Below are 20,033 nucleotides of genomic sequence, written 5' to 3'. Positions count from 1 at the left end.
ACATTTATATAACCTTTTGGAAATTCTTGTTGTTCCACTAGTAGCAACACCAAGAAAATTCGAAGAGTATAGTGTCAGCTATGTTGCAACATAACAGCCAACTCCGAAGAGCATTAATGACAGCGCACGACCCAAGGTCATGATGCCACTAAAAATAAAATAATATTTGGAGAACAATCATCTGATCTTTGCCTACCCATATGCTTCAACAATTATAAATAGTTATTCTTCTTCTCTCCATGAAGCATCTCTCTCGCAACGCAAACACTAGGCCTTTTGTCAACGATTCCCAGGATCCCCAGGACAGGTAACACCTTCCTCTAAATCCACCGTTGGCTTCAACCTCCAATTCCCATATCGGAAGCTTTTATTTGTTAGTGCTCACGAATATAGGTTTTCATGGTATGCATACTGTGTAGTGAACTGCATAATAGATGTATAGTTATTTTTTATGACCCGCGTCTCACCAATATTTGTTTCAGGGTCGAACCGACGTCGGAAATCGAAACTGTAACTGCTGTACTGCAGCTTAACTTGGACCTGTCAATTGATGTGGTGAGCTTGCATTCCCGTATTCGGACCCTACAATGGTGTTATGTTTCTTAAATTATTTTGTTCTTTTTTTTCTTGAAATCTTGCACATTTCAGAACCCAAAACGGAAGATATATACGGTCTACGTGAGTAACGGAGTTAATATTTTTTTGCACAGCCACCGATGGTCACAACCACGGTGGTCGGACCAGAGAATGATCTCCAAGAGACCAACGTTCTGCTAAAACGCCTCATTTGAATAGTGGAGGTAAAAATTAAATTATGCCCTCACTTTTTGAATTGGATAGTTAAATGCTCAGTTTTTTTTGGCGATTCTAAAAACTTATGTACTTTAAGATCCCATGAAGTATACTATTTTTGCTAAAACCCTACTTATTCATAGAAACTAGTCCACATATGTGACTCTAACACAGTAACATAAGAGACCGGAATTTTTTGAACAGTGAAAAAAATTTGTGACTTACATTTTTGCAGAACTTTGAAATCAACATTGAGTCGTGCGATGAGAGGCTCTTGACTATCGAGCGTGGTTCCGCTAGGATGGATGCCACCATCAAGGAACTAGGATCCCGGCGTGTTTATAGCCATCCTATTGTCTCGGCTATGGTAGGGCCATAACAGAAGTCACCTCCACCATGCCCATGTTAGCCTATTGAAAAGAGCTCAAGAACCTACACTGACTTGTGGACAACTGCTGAGAAAGGAAAGTTTACAACAGAGTCAGGTTGTTCCGGATTATACGACTTGGTTGCCCCCGATTCCCCTGTCAACGACGACGTAACAATTGATGAAATCCTCTCAACGCCTCCACCATCCAAACCAACCGCCAAGGTCGTTGGCACCCTAAGTCACACTACCCACTGGCCGACGGGCCTTCCAAAAATGTGGCTAGGTAAGTCCGATTTCGAACTTCCTTCGACACAGCCGAGGATGGATAAGGTACAAGAAACACGTTAATTTTTTTTTACCTCACATCCATGATAACTTTTTTTTATGCAACTGTTGCCTTAGGATAAAGGCTAATAATGTTGTTGCAAAATATAATCACTTTTGCAAAGACATATAAATTAATAACTTTAACAATATTTTGTGACAGGCTTTTGTGGATCTCCCATCTGTTTCTCACTTCGAGTGCACAACGCATATATGCGACCATTTCAGCTCAATTCCATCCGGAGAACGCCATACAAAACTTCCAAAATTAGAGCCTCTGGACATGACCAACGCAACATTTCCACTCCTAGACATTAATAGTTTCCATCCACCAACTACGACATAACCACCCTTTGCAGGTCGCACTCTAAGGCAGACTCCCAAGCGTGGAAAAAGACCATCCCCGACACTAGGTTGGATTCTCCGACTTTTCTGATTCCCCAGGTTTTTTTTCCTCATTCTTGGTCTGTCATAATTTTTTCTCCAAACATTTCATCATCCAAGAATGGTAATATGTTTGGTAAAATATGTTTTATTCGTAGGCTTTTGGGATGACCTTTAGGCCAACACCCGACATGAGCCTTTCTCAGGATGAATGTAGGCTAGCAACCTACATATTTGGCTACAAATATGACTTAGGGTGAGTTACCACTTCTATATCTTGTAAATTTAATGTAGCTTGGTTAGCTTTGAAATCCAACATTTTAATCCATATTAAAATGATTTTTGTCTGCATAACCAAAATAGTGAAATCCTTTATAAGCTGGATACCTTGGAGCTGACAAGAGAATTGTTGTGGACCCTATGTCCAGGGAACCTTCATAAGAATGAAGTAAGTTCCATGTGTAGTCGCAGCGTATATACATATTGTGTGCCCTTCTTTGCGTGTGCTAACAAATTTGGTTTTCTCACTGTAACTGATACTAAAGGTGAACATGGTCTGCATGCTTGCAAGTGCTTCGGCTAAGAAGTCATTACAACCCAAACGGTGGTATTTACCATCAACCTTCGCGGATGACATCTTATATGGAGAAGGTATAGAACTTGTCATGAACAAGTACAAGACAAAGTGGATGCCTGAAACAATAGCCCTTGAAATGGTTAGGCCAATTCCATCACTGTTTCATTCTCATCACTAACGAGTCTTACTGTGTTAACTGATAATTCGTTATTAACATTGTCTCTGAATTCGGCCCTTGTCTTGTTGTGATGATGCAGGTTATGATTCCGTTCTGTGAACCCCCAGGAAATTGGTTCCTCATGGTTCTCGATGTGAAAGCTGGTAGGATATACTGCCTAGACACATCAAGGGTCAAAAAGAGCATGATTAGAAGGGAGCGAAACATAACTAAAATTTAAATCCATCCATCTCCGTTTACGCTTTGAATAACAAACACTTTTGTATCTGTTAAATCTTTCTTTTCGTATCTTTCTTTGAAGATGAAGGCAATGTCTCAAATTTTTTCCAAAGATTGCATTGTGACAAATTTTACTGGCTTCTCGCCGGACCCAATTTCATGGGGGCCAATAGAATATCCAGTAGGAATTCCCAACATGCCCGATGATAGGTTCGCCGATACTGATTGTAACTAATTAAAAATTTCTTTAGTTTCGCCTTATACAGTTTTACACATGATGTTTCAGCAACGAAGTAGCTGTTTGGTGTTTGATGTGGCTCTAGTTGGAAGGAAAGTTTTCACCTGCCACTATTGGCAGCAAGGTTTGTCACAGGCATATCACATAACATGTAAATTTACACGATTTATACTCACTGTTATATGTTCCTAAAGTTCCATTTTGGTCTCGTTAAACAGAAAGCAGGTGAAAGAGTTAGGATGAAAATGGCTACTAATATTGTCTTTTCCACCACCAATGAACACCAAACTTTTGTGGACCTGTAGAGTGAATTAGAGTGGCGCAGAATTCTAAGCACCACGGTGTAACTTTCACCATACACCAAGTAAAAGAGCATTGTTTATTTTGATAAGTTGAAGGCTTTACTAGGCAATAGAAAAATGGACTCAACTTGAGTAGCTAATGTTATATTCATGGAGCTTAGGAACCTAAGTTTATTTTGGTAGTAAATGGCGTCTGTGTCTTGTGTAATGAGAGTACCTCCAAGAGTATGTGACTTACCATGGAGGTAAAATCTTTATGCATTTTAGTTGGTTTCGTTGGACAATGATCTTGTGATCCACCCACCTTATGCTAAACTTTTCTACTTTAATGAAACGCTATGTTAATTTAATCTTTACGACTTTCTCGTCTTGTTCATGCAACTTTATTAGTCTCAAATGCATTAGCGAATCTTTGCAAATATTTAATACAATTTTTTGACTTAAATAACGGAAAAGAACATAGTTATCCAACATGACGTGATAAAAATATCGAAGTCCAACCTCTCATGTCTTCAAACGTGAGCTAATTAATCTTACACGTTAAATTTTCGACAACTTAATTACAAAACTGAGCCATGTTTTCCTACACATGAATAATATCATTGTTCTTCCACATCATACTAAACTGTGACACAAGGATAGATAGTATTAGTCTACTACATAATATAAAAAAATTTACCTCCTATGCAAACTGTTAATTGCGTTACGGTAACTATTTTTTTTGTTCAAATAGTAAACACCACAATTATGTTTTCACCTGCGCTCTATTATTAAGGTTTAAAAAGAAAAAACCAAACAGGCACAGGTTCAACACCACAATTATGTCCTAATATTCACTCACAACTCATCAAGCAACACGTTCTCCAAAAACAAACCAACTAATGAACCAAAACTAGTTGAACAATGTTCCAAAAGTATGACACTGGTGTTTGAAGTCTCAGTAAATTCTGCAATATGTAACACCATGAACTGAGTGTCATTTACACAAACCCCATAAATATAAATGCCACCCCACAAATATACCGCATAACATGTCCCAAGACAAAATAATAAAAATAGACACCTACTACAAATTTCACCTTATAGATCCTGCTTAACTAGAATTTTACTAACATTAACATAAAATTACTGCAACCATCAGGAATACATACACACTAGCCTCAACCGTTACATTGAAGGATTACTACAGTTATCCGCTTCCACAATTCTACATATTTTAATCCCTCCCGGTCCAACGACGCCACCATGTGCACACCCAGCGAGAAATTTATTCACCTTATGGATCATCAAGTCACACAAAAGACTAGGAGAGTCCGTCTTTTGTCGTATACAGCTTCACATGGCCTGTGGTAGCAACCCCGTCCTGAAAGAGATTACCTAGATAAACACAAGATTATAAACCCTAGACATTTGAATCAACAAACATATTATACAAATTAGAATAAAATCATACGAATTCACCTTGCCACTTTCACTGCCATTTACCGCACCCTTTCTATTGTCCATTGCGGATGACGCTGGTGCACTGGTGCAACGGGTCCTCTGGTGTCCAAGACGACCACAATTGCTACATTTGTGCCTCTTCTTCCCCGTCATCGTCGATGACATGTTCGCATGCTTAGTTCCCTTTATCCTTACACGCACCGGATCATTTATTCCGCTAAAATCTCCCCCAGCATGACTTGCTCCACTAGATTCCCTAGCCATACCGTACTTTGACTGCATCATGGAAGCGTCCTTCACAATTCTCTCTGCATATACTTTGAAGTCATGCTTGTCAAAATGGTAGGCCAAAGGACTCCATCCTCATGCAACTACATCCAAACTTCTGCCCTCGACCATCATACAATACTTGCCAAGTCAACCCCGACTTACGATATTTCTCAACTATAAATACATTGCCATTCGATATGTGATTGTACCCAACGATATTGATCCGCACTGACTGCTTGAGAGACTCACGAACTCTAAGGAACATCTCACGAGTGAATTTCAATGCGACTGACTTCTCTAGCTCAACAAACTCAGTTTGAAGCACTGGTGTTCCATAACAAGACCTAAAACCCAACTCAGCCTCGTTGTCTCGCAAAAAATCAATGCATCGCTAAAAGTTTGTTATAAACTCTAGTATGCCATAACGACTCTCAATAAACCTCCCCAACTTGGCATGCAAAGACTCGCACCGTGAAGTAGTCCCGAGTCCCACATAAAAGCGACCCCTAATGTAAGCCGTTGCCACCGAGTACTTTTTCGCATACAAGTCCCTGACCCATTCGACCTCCCTTACACCACACTCTTCCAACATAGCCTCCCACTACTCAAACTCATGTATATCAATATCAGCCAACATGCATTGTCTAAACAACTGAGTGAACCGAGGCTATGAAATATTTGTCGTCGCATTCCTCAAAAGATGCCATGCACACAATCTATGATGGGCCTCAGGAAATACTTTTTGGATCGCAATTCGCATTGCCGGATCTTCATCTGTAATTACTGCATTAGGTGTTTTCCCTTTCATGCATTCCAAAAACCTCTACAATACCCAATTATACGACTCCTGTTATTCATGTGAAACCATGGCAGCACCAAAAACACATGTCTGATTGTGGTGGTTAACCCCAGAAAACACAACAACTGGTAGGTTGTACTTGTTTCTCCCATACGTTGCATCAAAAGCAAGTACATCACCGAATATCCGATAATCTTCCTGGCTAGCTCCATCACTCTAAAATAGATCACAAAGTTGCTTACTCGGCCCAGTCTTGTAACACCAAAACAACTTTTCATCCACTCGGGCAATGCCCTCCAAATAACGAAATGTGGCATTGACATCTCCATTTTGCATAGCCCGTAGCCTCCTCAACTCATTATACATGTCTTGTTTAGTGAAAGAAACCATATTAAAGCCCCCGGCCTGTGCAGCAAATGATTAATATATTTTGGGGATACTTATACCAATTTCCATCATGCTATTTAACTGTGCTTTTTCAAAATAAAAAATCTTTCAATGGGACCTCAGATACTCAACAAACTTTGACAATAACAACTCATGATTGTGTTCTTCTATGAATCAAGACACATACCACATTTTCTTTTTTTTTTCTTTTTAATCCTCATCTCCGCAAGGCAGCTGCACCTTGTTACAACCTTGTGCTCTCTCTTACAATCGCTCTTTTCCAACCACTTCTGTGTCTAAACCCTTTTCTGTTGCAAACAAATGTGTATCGAATATTTTCTCCAGAAATATTCTTAATCTTCTTCCCCTGCCTCGTCGCAAAACCCTTTACTCGACTATAATCGTTGTAGAACTTCCGTGCTTCTTCCGGACTACTAAACTCCATCCGAAGCACTTCCTCTGCTTTAATTGCTTCGTACTTACTCCACCACTCCTCGTATGGACCAACGATGTCCGCATGGCCACCACCGCCTAAGTCCTACTGTTCAATTTCAAACTCCAACTCATTTTCCTGCGGCAGCACACAAGAAATATTCAGTAAATTTTACATTAACAATGAGCAAAATGAATTATGTATCCAAATTATTCCCCCTCATACACCGTTGCTACACTATACATTGATTAAGACACTAAAATTTCCCATAGACCATTACTCTGACAAGGAATCTCGAAACTAACTTTACATACCAGTACCCTGTGGGTTAGACAAAACAAAGAAACACCAGCATCATCGTCCATTTATACATGAACGATTCAACATACAAAAGTATATTCCAATGATCCCTAACCTAATTTAACCCTGCATCCAACAATATACCATGCATAAGGAATCCAGTCGTACCTCTTCATCCTCAATATCTGCCTCTGAATGACTCGAATAATTCCCCCTCGAACATTCCCTGACGTACGAATCACCCACCTTCTTACTCCAACTTGCCATCAGACTACATACAATCTGCAAAAACATGGAACAATAACTTAAAATGATTCTTGGTACAACCGAGTCTATGCCAAAATGACTGATGTTTCACAAAATTGATTGTGCTACAATGAATATTGTTTACATAATATTACTTAAAATCACTTTTAGATATATAATTAGTAGAAAAACATGATATTAAATTATGAATCCTTTTAAGTATATTTAATCTTTTTTATATTTTTTACTACCTTTTTATATACTATTTTCTCTAGTATTCTGTTTTAGTATGCATAAATCTTTTACTATTATAATAACAAATTAATATTTACTTAATAAATTAAAAAATAACACTTAAAAAATGAAAAATATACTTTATAATGAAAATATAAATACTATATGCATAAATCAATAATTCTTTTCTAGTACTATTTCTAAGTACTTTCTATAATCTTATTTTTATTATCATTTTGTGTTCTTACTTTTCACTACTTATGATCCTATTTTTACTCATGCTTATTTTTTTGGTCTAATTTATCATTTGTAACAAGAACAACAATACATATCATAAAAAATTAGAATAACAAATGGCACTCAATAATTATAATGACAAATTTTATAATGTCAAACAAAAGAGATTCTATACTTTTTCTAGTACTCTCACCATTCTTTTATTCAGTATTATTTTACACTACCAATTTTCTTGACTAATAACTCTGTTGTTATCTATAGTCAATTTTTTTGTTTACTTTGTTTTTTAATAGGATTAATAAATTATATTATAACATTACAATAAAAAATGCAATAACAAGAAAACAAAATATCAAAATATAAAACAGTACAAAAAAATGATTACAAAAATTTTAAATTTTAATAAAAAATATTAGAACCAACAAGAACCATAGAAATCAAATGTAGACGAAATAATTCGTGTGTGGCTGCTGATTTAGGATGCCATTCGGAGTACACAAAGTTAAGAAACACAACAATTAAACGTTCAAAAGATTTAAACACAGTTTTCTCCTCCCATAAGGCTAAACCAAACACGTTCCTAATAATCTTCCATCTTGGATCATATTTACAACGCTACAAGATCTCAAAAACAAAGAGGTGATGCCAAACAAAATCCATCCATGAATAAAGACTAACCAAATTGGGCACAATCGCACCGAGAACTACTTATTAAACTTAATCTAGTGATTTCCTCAAAATATCATAAGCATATGAGACGTGCAATATTCGAACTACATACAATAGTCTGCAGTAAAGATTTTATTTATTTATTTTTATACATTATCAAGTCCACACAAGTTCAGATATCGGAATGACTTACAACTTTTTTTTTCAAATTTTAACACAATAATAAATGTCTATAATTCAAGGATAAAATATCCAATACAAAATCAACAAAGCATAACCAACACACACAAAAACACAATAAGAACAAAAATAAATCAGATTCAACAAATAATTATAACAATTACCTGAGGCTCCAGACTAGGGGAGGACGATCACCTACGACGGTGACACGACGAGGCTTAGAAACGGAGAGAAGATGGATAAAGGTGATATGGCATCGAACGGATCACGATGCCAACCACAAAATCAACGACCAGAGGAGTACAACTCTAATCTTTTAGGTCGCCGGCGAGGAATGCAGAGTTTGTACGGGGATAGAGTGACGGTGGGTCACTTCAACACTCTCTAGAACTCTTCAGGGTGATGTGTGTGTTTTACATTATGTTAGGTTTTACTGATTTGCTGAATTGTTTCACCATACCTCCACTACTGGACCAACGCTTTTACACTTAATGGGCTCCAACTGTTTCTTCTTTGCCAGCCCATTAAGTCACCCCAAGGAATACATCTACTTTGGCTCTCCACTCTCCGCTAGAGATAATATTAGGCAAAGCTTATAAGCTACCCTTTAATGTCTTTTAGTTCCTATTTTCATGGGCTTCTTAGTACTTTACCCACCACGTGATGACAAAATTTAAACCCAATACCGGATTGTACATGGAATTCTGCTCTTTCAAAAAGTACACCTTTATACCAGAAAGTCTTCCTAAAATATATTCTAAATTAGTAGTTAATCATTTAGTTGTTATATTCATAGAATTTTATTAATCACACCATCTTTCACTACTTACTCTTATTGTATAACACTAGGACATCATCATCTTTCACTACTTACTCTTGGCTGTGAAAGAAAGAGAAACAAGAGTGAGACACAAGTTAGTGGAGTACATTATCCACTCTCCTTGACTAATTGACGTACTGTCCTTGATTGAAACTTTTTATTACACATGAGCATTTACAGTTTTTCACACAATGAAATAACTAAGCTAATGAAAAGCAAAAAATAATCTAATTTTTTAATGGCAAAAATTTTTTTAATGTCATGTGGGTCTTATTAAAAGGGTTTAAGATAAAATCTCATAGTTTCTATAAAAATTTAATTCAAACTTAATATAGATAGAATCATATTAGAGTTCAAAGATGAATATGCTTCACAACTCAGAGAGTTAAAATTATAACATTCAACAACATAATCATATATTTAGCAAAGCGAAACTCACCACTTATTATTACTCTCTAGTAGTTTTGGCATCATAGATTTAGAACATAATGAAATTTATACAACATGATTGTAAGAGATTTCATATCCTAGCCTTGGTTCTAATCAACTAATGATATTACAATTAAAGAAAAAGAAGAACACCTGTCCAGACAAAACAGATATGATGGTAAAAAAAAAAAAACACACACACACACACACATATCAGCAAGTGATAAACTAAAACCAAATGTCTGCATAAATTGCAGATAGTAAGACCACAAAGAAAGTGATAAACTAAAACCAAATGTCTGCATAAATTGCAGATAGTAAGATCACAAAGAAAGATTTTTTATGTTTACATTCTTTGGTCATTTTGCTATTGAAATATCTTCTATGTATTTGCTATTCTTTTTTAAAAGGTATAAAAATAAAACTTCATACAAACTTAGAGAGAAAAAAGAATGTAGTTGCCAACCAAAGAGGGAAGCCCAAAGAACAAAGCACTTCTGAGGTTTTTAAACTTGTTGCTGCCACCACAGAGATGAAATGCCTTTGCTAATTCCCAAAGAATGATACGTGAAAGTGTTTGATACATGAAACTTAATAAAAAAGATAGTGCAGTAACATATTCTATCTACATATGAAAAATCCATTTAGAAACATACGATTTTCTATTATGGGTGTGTACGAAAGTAATCCCAAGCAAAGAAGAAAGTACAAAATTAACTCCAATTTGAAAACCACACTTTCAAAAACATGTAAGATAACAAAGCCATTCAAGTGATCAGAAATATGAAGTAATCAAAATAAAAAAGCAAATAGGGTAGTATATGGGACCACCTAGTATGTCTACAACCAAAATGAAAAAAGAGTTTGTTAAATATTTTGTAGTCATAATAGCTGCTTTCATATAGAGCAACTTCAACAGATGCCTCAACATGCTTTTGATTGAGCACAAACAAATCAACCTAAATACACACCTTTTGTATTAAACTACTCCAAATATTAAACCCTAACACTTAATATCTAAAATCTACAATTACATGTTAGTGTTAAAACTTAAAAAATTGCTTCATGGTGCACGAAAATTACACTCACACTATGTAATTCCGCACAACTAACCAGCAAGTGCACTGGGTCGTCCAAGTAATACCTTACGTGAGTAAGGGTCGATCCCACGGAGATTGTTGGCTTGAAGCAAGCTATGGTTATCTTATTATTCTTAGTCAGGATACCAATAGGGTTCTTTAGTTTCAGTTGTAAAAAGTAAAAGAGCATGAAATTAGTAATTGTTACGCAGTAATGGAGAATATGTTGGAGTTTTGGAGATGCTTTGTCTTCTGAATCTCTGCTTTCCTACTGTCATCTTCTTCACGCAAAGTATGGACTATTATATATTGCTGGAAAGCCCTGGATGTCTAATTTCCAACCCAATTGAGAGCGCACCAATTGGACTTCTGTAGCTCCAAAAACTCCATTCCGAGTGCAGGAAGGTCAGAATCCAACAGCATCAGCAGTCCTTTTTCAGCCTGAATCAGATTTTTGCTCAACTCCCTCAATTTCAGCCAGAAAATACCTGAAATCACAGAAAAAACACAAACTCATAGTAAAGTCCAGAAATATGAATTTTTCCTAAAACCTAATAAAAATATACTAAAAACTAACTAAAACACACTAAAATCTACATGAAATTACCCCCAAAAGTGTATAAAATATCCGCTCATCATAACACCAAACTTAAACTGTTGCTTGTTCCCAAGCAACTAGATAAATAAAATAGGATAAAAAGAATTAAGAAGCAATAATATCTCAGAGTTTCAAGTGAAGCTCAGATTCTAATTAGATGAGCGGGGTTAGTAGCTTTTTGCTTCCGAACAGTTTTGGCATCTCACTTTATCCTTTGAAATTCAGAATGATTGGCATCTATAAGAACTCAAAATTCAGATAGTATTATTGATTCTCCTAGTTTAGTATGTTGATTCTTGAACACATCTATTTTATGAGTCTTGGCCGTGGCCCTAAGCACTTTGTTTTCCATTATTACCACTGGATACATAAATGCCACAGACACATAACTGGGTGAACCTTTTCAGATTGTGACTTAGCTTTGCTCAAGTCCCTAATTAGAGGTGTCCAGAGTTCTTAAGCACACTCTTTTGCTTTGGATCACGACTTTAACCACTCAGTCTCAAGCTTCTCACTTGGACCTGCATGCCACAAGCACATGATTAGGGATAGCTTGATTTAGCCGCTTAGGCCTTGATTTATTTCCTTGGGCCCTCCTATCCATTGATGCTCAAAGCCTTGGATCCTTTTTACCCTTGCCTTTTGGTTTAGAGGGCTATTGGCTTTTTCTACTGCTTCTTCTTCTTCTCTCTCTTTTTAAAAAAAAAAAAAAACTCGAAAAAAAATTTGCCTCTTTATTCTAAAAATCTACTATTTTATTCATGTTTGATGATGATGAGAAAAATAAATTATAGCTTAATTGGAGATAAAATCAAAATAGATATACTAATGACTACTACTCATATATAACTTCTAAGGTAAATTCCTAATAAGAACAACTCTCACAGAGTTAAGGCTAAGATTAGGACTCAAAAACCTTTATTTTGGGAAGTGGATGCTCCTTTAATCTGTGGGGTACTTGGCCCTTCAAGAGATAGCTTCTGACACTTCTGTTGCTTTAGTTCACGCCTTTGCTCTTCTTGTTCCTTATGCAATTTGCAAAGCATGTTATTTTGATTTTGCTGTTCTTCCTTTAGTTGCTCCATAACTTCTTACAATTTGGTGACAGATGTTTCAAGACACTCCCAGTATTCAATTTGAGAGATTTTCGGGAGGAACTCCTGTGCTTTCCTCTTAATGGGGTCATCCTGCACTTGTTGTCCTTCCATTGACTTTTTGGTGATTGGTCACTCAACTGAGATATACTCAATTACTCCCATCTTCATCCCAGCATCTTTACATTACATAGAGATTAAGCTTGGATAAGCCAATTTGGCATCTTTGGAGTTCTTGTTTGCAATTGTGTAAAGTTCACAAGAAATTAGCTAATGAACTTCCACTTCTTTTCCCAACATAATGCAATGGATCATTACTGCTCTTTTGATGGTGACTTCAGAGCGGTTGCTAGTGGGCAGTATAGAACGCCCAATGAAGTCCAGCCAGCCTCTGGCGACTGGTTTGAGATCTTCTCTCTTGAGTTGATTTGGGACACCCTTGGTGCTGGTTATCCACTTGGTTCCAGGGAGGCATATGTCCTCTAGAATTTCGTCCAAGCCCTTATTTGTTCTCATCATTCTCCTATTAAAGAAGTCTGGGTCATCTTTCAGCTGAGGTAGCTTAAAGATCTCCCTAATTTTGTCAGGGTGAAGGTGAACAATCTTCCCTCTGACCAAGGTCCGATAATCATAGAAGGCAGTTCCAGCTATTCTCTGCCTATCTGTTTGCCACAGATTAGAGTAGATTTCCTGAACCATCTTTTTTCCCACCTTTGTTTCAGGATTAGCTAGGATTTCCCAGCTCCTGTTTTGAATTTGCTCTTGGATCTCTGGATATTCGTCTTCTTTCAGATCAAATTTAACTTCCAGGATCACTGACCTTAGACCCATTATTTTGTAGTAATGGTCTGAATGTTCTTTGGTTAAGAACTTCCCTTGATTCCAAAGTGATTTTGGAATATTCTCTTTCTTGCCTCTTGGAGTGGTTTGTTTTCCCTTAGAAGCCATGATCTTATTGGATATTGGTTTAGTGATCACTGATAAACACACCAAACTTAGAGTCTGCTTATCCTCAAGCAAAAGAAAGGAAAGGAGAAGGATAGAAGGAGAGCCAATTTCGAATGGTGGATGAGAGGAGGGAGGCCGAATGTGGATTTAAAGGGAAGGGGGTGGGTTTTCGAAAATTTTGAAAAAGATAAGATAGAAGATATGATTTGTAAAAGATAAGTATGATAGGAAAAAGATATAATTTAAAATTTGAAAAGTTATGAAAGATATTTGAAAAAGATAAATCTGAATTTTGAAAAGAAGATATGATGAGTTTAAAAAGATTTGAAAAGAATTTAAAAAGATTTGAAAAAATTTTAAAAAGATAATAGAGTTTTGAAAAAGGTTTGAAAAGATTTTGAAGAAGAATTAAGAAACAAGTTTAGGATTAAAAATTTTTGGAATTGAAGTTGAAAGATGAGAGTTTGTAACATGTTTATGCAAGAAATCATGAATTGAAACATGAAAAATGGAAAAAATTTGAAGTGAAAAACGAATTTACCTCCTCCCCACAATCCTAGCATTAAACGCCCAAACGCTGCATGTTTTGGGCGTTTAACGCCCATTTGTAATTTCTTCTAGGCGTTTAACGCTCAGCTGTAGCATTTGGCTAGCGTTAAACGCCAGAAAATTCTTTATCAATGGGCATTTTTTTGAACACCCAGGATGCTGCGAATCTGGCGTTAAACGCCCAGAAGTTGCTTCTTTCTGGTGTTTAACGCCTAGATGGCTATCTCTACTGGCGTTAAACGCCCAGTAGATGCTCCTTTTGGGCATTTAACGCCCAAAATAGCTCTTACTGGCTTTTTCGCACTAGCGAGCTTCTTTTTGCTGTTTTATCCTCTGAATCCCTCTGTAACTCTGTGAACTCATGCAATTGCTATTTTACATTGAAGATAATTAATATGAACCTGTAAAATTCAATTAATTAACAAAATGGCTAGGTTGCCTCCCAGCACGCGCTTCTTTAGTGTCTTTAGCTGGACTATTACTGAGCTTTAATCAAGTCTCAGTTTTGAGCATTCTTGCTCAAAATTGCTTTCAAGATAATGTTTGACTCTCTGTCCATTAACAATGAACTTTTTGTTAGAATCATTATCCTGAAGCTCTACGTATCCATATGGTGACACACTTGTAATCACATATGGACCTCTCCACCGAGATTTCAATTTCCCGGGGAATAATCTGAGCCTAGCGTTAAACAGCAGAACTTTCTGCCCTGGCTCAAATTTTTGCTTTCTCTTTGTAAATTTTTGTATTTTCAAAAGCATTGAATCTGAATTTCTCTAGCTCATTTAACTGGAGCAATCGTTTTTCTCCAGCTAACTTGGTATCAAGGTTTAGGAATCTGGTTGCCCAGTAGACCTTATGATCCAGTTTCACTGGCAAGTGACAGGCTTTTCCATACACAAGCTGGTATAGAGAGGTCCCTATAGGAGTCTTGAATGCTGTTTGATGAGGAGCTCCCCATAAGTCCAACTTAAGGACAATAAACAAAAATGCTAGGTGGGAGACACCCCACCATGGTAAAATCCTTTCATTTTCTCTTTTGTACATATTGGTAGAACTAGTTTAATTTCATGTTTAGATTAGTTGGTTGAGTTTAATTAGTATTTTATCATGTTAAATAAGGTTTTAGGGTGTTTTGGTAGTTGCTTGGAGGTTTAGAAATTGCTTGGATTGGTGCCAAAACATAGAGAAAAATTTTGAAAAAAAAAGAGCACCATCCATGCGTACGCGCACTTCACGCGTACGCGTGCATCAAGCGTTTTTGACCATCCACGCAAGCGTGCGTACGCGTGGATTGAGAAGTTTCACATTCCATACATTTTCCAGAGAGTTATGCCTACGCCACGCCAACGTTGTGCCTTTGGCACAACCCCACTCGTGCGCATGCGCACATGACGCGTACGCGCCACTCTCGAAATACACCATCCGCGCGCGCGCGGCATGCGCACGTACGCGTGGATTTCCTTCCTTCACCACATTTCTTTTCTTCTCCTCTTTCTATTTCTTTCCTCCTCCTTTCTTCTTCCCTCCTCCTACCCCTTATCCAACACTTCCAAACACCATAGATAACCATTTATTTTAGTTAGTTAATTAGTTAGTTGGTTAGTCGATTAGTTAGTTTAGTTAGTTTCCATTTCATTTTCTCCTTTTTTTATTATAAGTGCTGGATTATTGACTTTGTTTACTATGCATTGCTGCCTCCTTATTGCCTAAATGCTATTTTAGCATGACTATTTTTTTTTTTGATAATATTTGTTGGATTCTATGATTGAGGTTATATTTTGCTACTTGGTTTTGAGTTTTTCATGCTTACCTTTTGAAAAATACCAAGTGATGAGAATTGCCTTCGAGCTTATAACTCTTTTGAATTGCATGTTGTAGCTAGCCAACATGGAATTGAAACTCTTTACTTTGATTAGACAATTTCTTGATGGATGTTGTGCATTTATCTTAATGCATTGTGTTTCTTGATCATATGTTTAAAGCATCCCAAGCACACTAGGATAAGTGAAGTGCATGCTTCTTTTGTGACATAGCTCTTTATACTAATGTGTGTTCTAAACCGCGCAATTTAGAATTCACACACCTATTTGTCATTAATGTCACAATAATTCACTCACTTATTTCTAGTGATTTACTTCATTCCAACAATGTATGCTTCCTTTCTTTTATATCTTCTCCTCTTATGGTGTTATATTTTTGTTCTTTATGATGAATGCACCACAAGCAAACATGGAAGCAAGACTAAGAACATGCAGCAATCTGGAGATTCGCCATACCCCCTTGCTCATCTTTGAGTGCACCGAGGACGGTGCACACTTTTAAGTGTGGGGAGGTCGTCCGACCGGTCGGCGATTTTGGGTGACAAATTTCTAATCCCAACACTTTTGCATTTCATTCTAGGATTTTAGGGTTTTTACTTGCATTTTCTTAATTTTTGCATATATACACAATAAGCTTAGTCAAAATAATGAAATTTTTCAAGATTTCTATCTATAGGGCACCAATTGATTTGATTGAAAACTTTTCATAAAACTTGTTTGAATTATATTTGTTATGGATCATGTTTGGAGCTAAGAACACAAGCAAGTGAGATTTGAGCCTAATGGTGTAGTTACATCTTATAACCACTTATTTTCCTTCTTGTGTGCATTATTCTTTTTCTATGAATGTAATCTTTGCTTTGTTTGATTCTTTATGTCCATTATTTTGTGTATACATGCATTTATATGATTGAGGCCATCATTTCATTAGCTCACTTATCCAAATAGCCAACCTTTTATATTCCTTCATTAGCCAATTTGAGCCTATGATTAACCCACCTTGTTCTTATTTTAGCACATTACAAGCCTTAAAGTGAAAAACAATAATAGTCCTTTATTTGAATCTTCAATTAGCTTAGGCTAGTGTGTGAGTATCATTCAAGTGTGGGAACCTTGGGACACTGGGTGAATAAAAGGGGTAGTTTTGTATTGTTATTGAAAAATATTGGGAATTGGGTACATACTCATGTATTGATCAAATGTAAAACCTTATGCATTGATGTTCTTGTACATAGAAAGAAAAAAAAGAAAAATGAGAAAAACAAAAGAATAAGAAAAGAAAAAAAGAAAAACAATATGGAAAAGAAAAAAATATAGAAAAAGAAAGAAATAAAAAGGGGACAACATGCCCCAAAGTAAAGTCCAATAAAGATCAATGCATATGTGTTATAAAGCGAAAAGAAAATGCATAAGTATGCGAAAAAGTGAGGAATGGGTTGTTAGATTAGTACTTAATTGTATAGGTCATTATATAGGTTAGGTGGGAAGTCTAAGCTTATCAAAGATTCAAATTCCAAAGCTCACTTAACCATATATGCATCCTACCTTGACCCTAGCCCCATTACAACCTAAAGAAAAGGCCTCATGATAGATGTATGCATGCATGAAATATATGTTGATTGTTAGAAGAAAAACAAATCTTAGAAAGCATGAAATAGAGGAGAATTGAGAGAATCAACCCTAAATACTTGAGCGAATAGAGCGCAAACACATCCGGTGAGGGTTTGATGCTCAATTATATGTTTCCATCTATAAATATCACTTTTCATGCAAGTTTGTAAAAATATTTAATAACTCAATTCAATTGTGGATTAGACTTGCTAGTCCTTAGCCCTTGTGCATATATGCTTCTTGGAGATTGATTTATTTTGACCAAGCAATTGCATTCATGTAGATAGTTGCATATAGGTAGATTGCATTTAGTTAGTTTCCATTGAATAAACACCATACCCTTACTTCATCAAGGTGGCTTGTGCTTGTATTCATCTTGGAACTCCCACCAATGCTTGGTTCTCCATTGTTCCCCAAGATTCTTCATGGATTGAGCCAAGTCTTGATGGAGTTCTTCACAAGCTTGGGGCTCCCAAAGTTGATCCCCTTCTTGTAATCCAGAATCCCACACTTTGTTTTCACACCCGTCTTGAGGTTGATCATCATTATTAGTCCAACCGGGTGGTGAGTAAGGTGAATTCTCTATATAGTGGCCAACAATCCTCCTAGACCCATCTATTTGAGCACTACTCCAACCTTTATATCTCATGTTTGATGCATCAACCATAATGAGCCTTGATTTGCAACGCCAACCACGAAACATCTTTCACTTACGCTTCATCCCACAAAGAATCCTAAGTTGACCATCCGTTTCAAGCAAGCCATACTGAAGTGGGACAATAAAGCTAATAGAAATAAATTTTACCCACTCAAGTGAAGGAGTAGATGACAACCTAGGCAAATATGCTTTCAACGATCTTGACAAAGCGTATTCCACTCCCATCTTTCTATTTCTAAGGACTTCCACCTCTTCACAAGATTTCTCTAGTTCAATCCTTTGTTCATTAATACTATCTAAGCCTTTTCCCTTAATTAAACTATAATTGGGAGGGTGAAAGAAGTTTACTTCCACAACATTTTCAAATGCACCGGGAGAAGGTTCTTCATGCTCAAAGGATTCTTCACCACTAAGACTTGATGCTTGATCTTCATCACCAAGGAAACTCAATTCTTGTTCTATCCCATCCAAGTCTTCATATGGAATATGCCTTGGAGGTTGTGCACATCCCTCCCTAGCATCAATTTCAATCATCTTGGAAAGGTTTTCTTCAACTCTATGTTCCCATGGAAGCTCCGCATCTCCTAAGTCTTCTACCATTTCTTCCTTGTCTTCAACAATTAAAGCTTCCTCCAATTGTTCCAATACAAAGCAACTTCCCTCATTTTCCACCGGAGTTTCCAATCTCTCTTTCATGCTATGTTTTTCATTTGATTCTCCACATGTAGCCATGGGAGTTCCTTGAGTGTTCAAGCATTGGGAGGCTAATTGATTTGTTACCGCATCCAAGGCGGCCATGAAATTTTGCACATCCCTTTTCATCTCTTCTTGCCCTTGAACAAGAACACCAAGGGTTTCATCCATTAGAGATTGGGGTGGGTGGAAGGGTTCATCAAATTGGGGAAAGGGTTCATAATGGGAAGGTGGTTCTTCTTGGTAGAGTTGTGGTGGTTCAATGTTTTCCATTCTTTCCACTTGTTGCACAACACACTCCATGGTTGCTTGAAATTGATCCAATGCTTCCTTAAGATGATCCCTTGACTCTTGTTCCTCTTGGATAATATGATTAGGATCATGTGGCTCTTGGATCAATGGATATAAGTATTCTTCCATGGGAGGTTGTGGTAGAAAGTAGTATTCATCTTGTGGTTGAAAAATTTCATTTATTGGAGGTGGTTCATCTTGGTAATAATATGGAGTAGGTGGCTCTCAAAAATATTGATGTTGAAATTGTGGTGGCTCTATATGTGATTCATATGGCTCATATGGTTGTTGGTAGGATAGATATGGATTAGGGTCACATGAAGGTGGTTGGTAAGAAGGGGCTTGTGAGTATGGTTGAGAGTTATGTTGAGGATATGGTTCATAGGCATATGGTGGTGGTTCTTGAAAGTCACAAGGTGATTCACCATAACCATTGAATTGATATGCATCATAGAATGGCTCTTCTTCATAGTGCATTGGTAGAGGTTGTTGCCATGAAGATTGATCATATGCATATGGCTCCTCCCACCTTTGATTGTCCCATCCTTGATACACATCCTCATTGAAGTTCTCATCACCTACAACATAGTTGTAATCACACTCATAGCCAAAATAAGAATTCATGGTAGCAAGAGAAAACAAGAAACAAAAACAAATAAGAAATAATGAAACAAAATACTAAGACTAGCAAAAACTAACAAGCAATCCAAAAATCAAGCTATTCATAATATTCACATATATACAATAACCAATAACATAACACCATTGCAAGTCCCTGGCAACGGCGCCATTTTGATGATTGGATTTTTGATGGTATAGAATTTCACAAATGAATTCTCGTTGCAAGTATAGTTTCTA

Source organism: Arachis duranensis, chromosome 6, assembly GCF_000817695.3.
Source record: "Arachis duranensis cultivar V14167 chromosome 6, aradu.V14167.gnm2.J7QH, whole genome shotgun sequence".
Classification (NCBI taxonomy): Eukaryota; Viridiplantae; Streptophyta; class Magnoliopsida; order Fabales; family Fabaceae; genus Arachis; species Arachis duranensis.
This window is presented reverse-complemented; position numbering follows the sequence as displayed.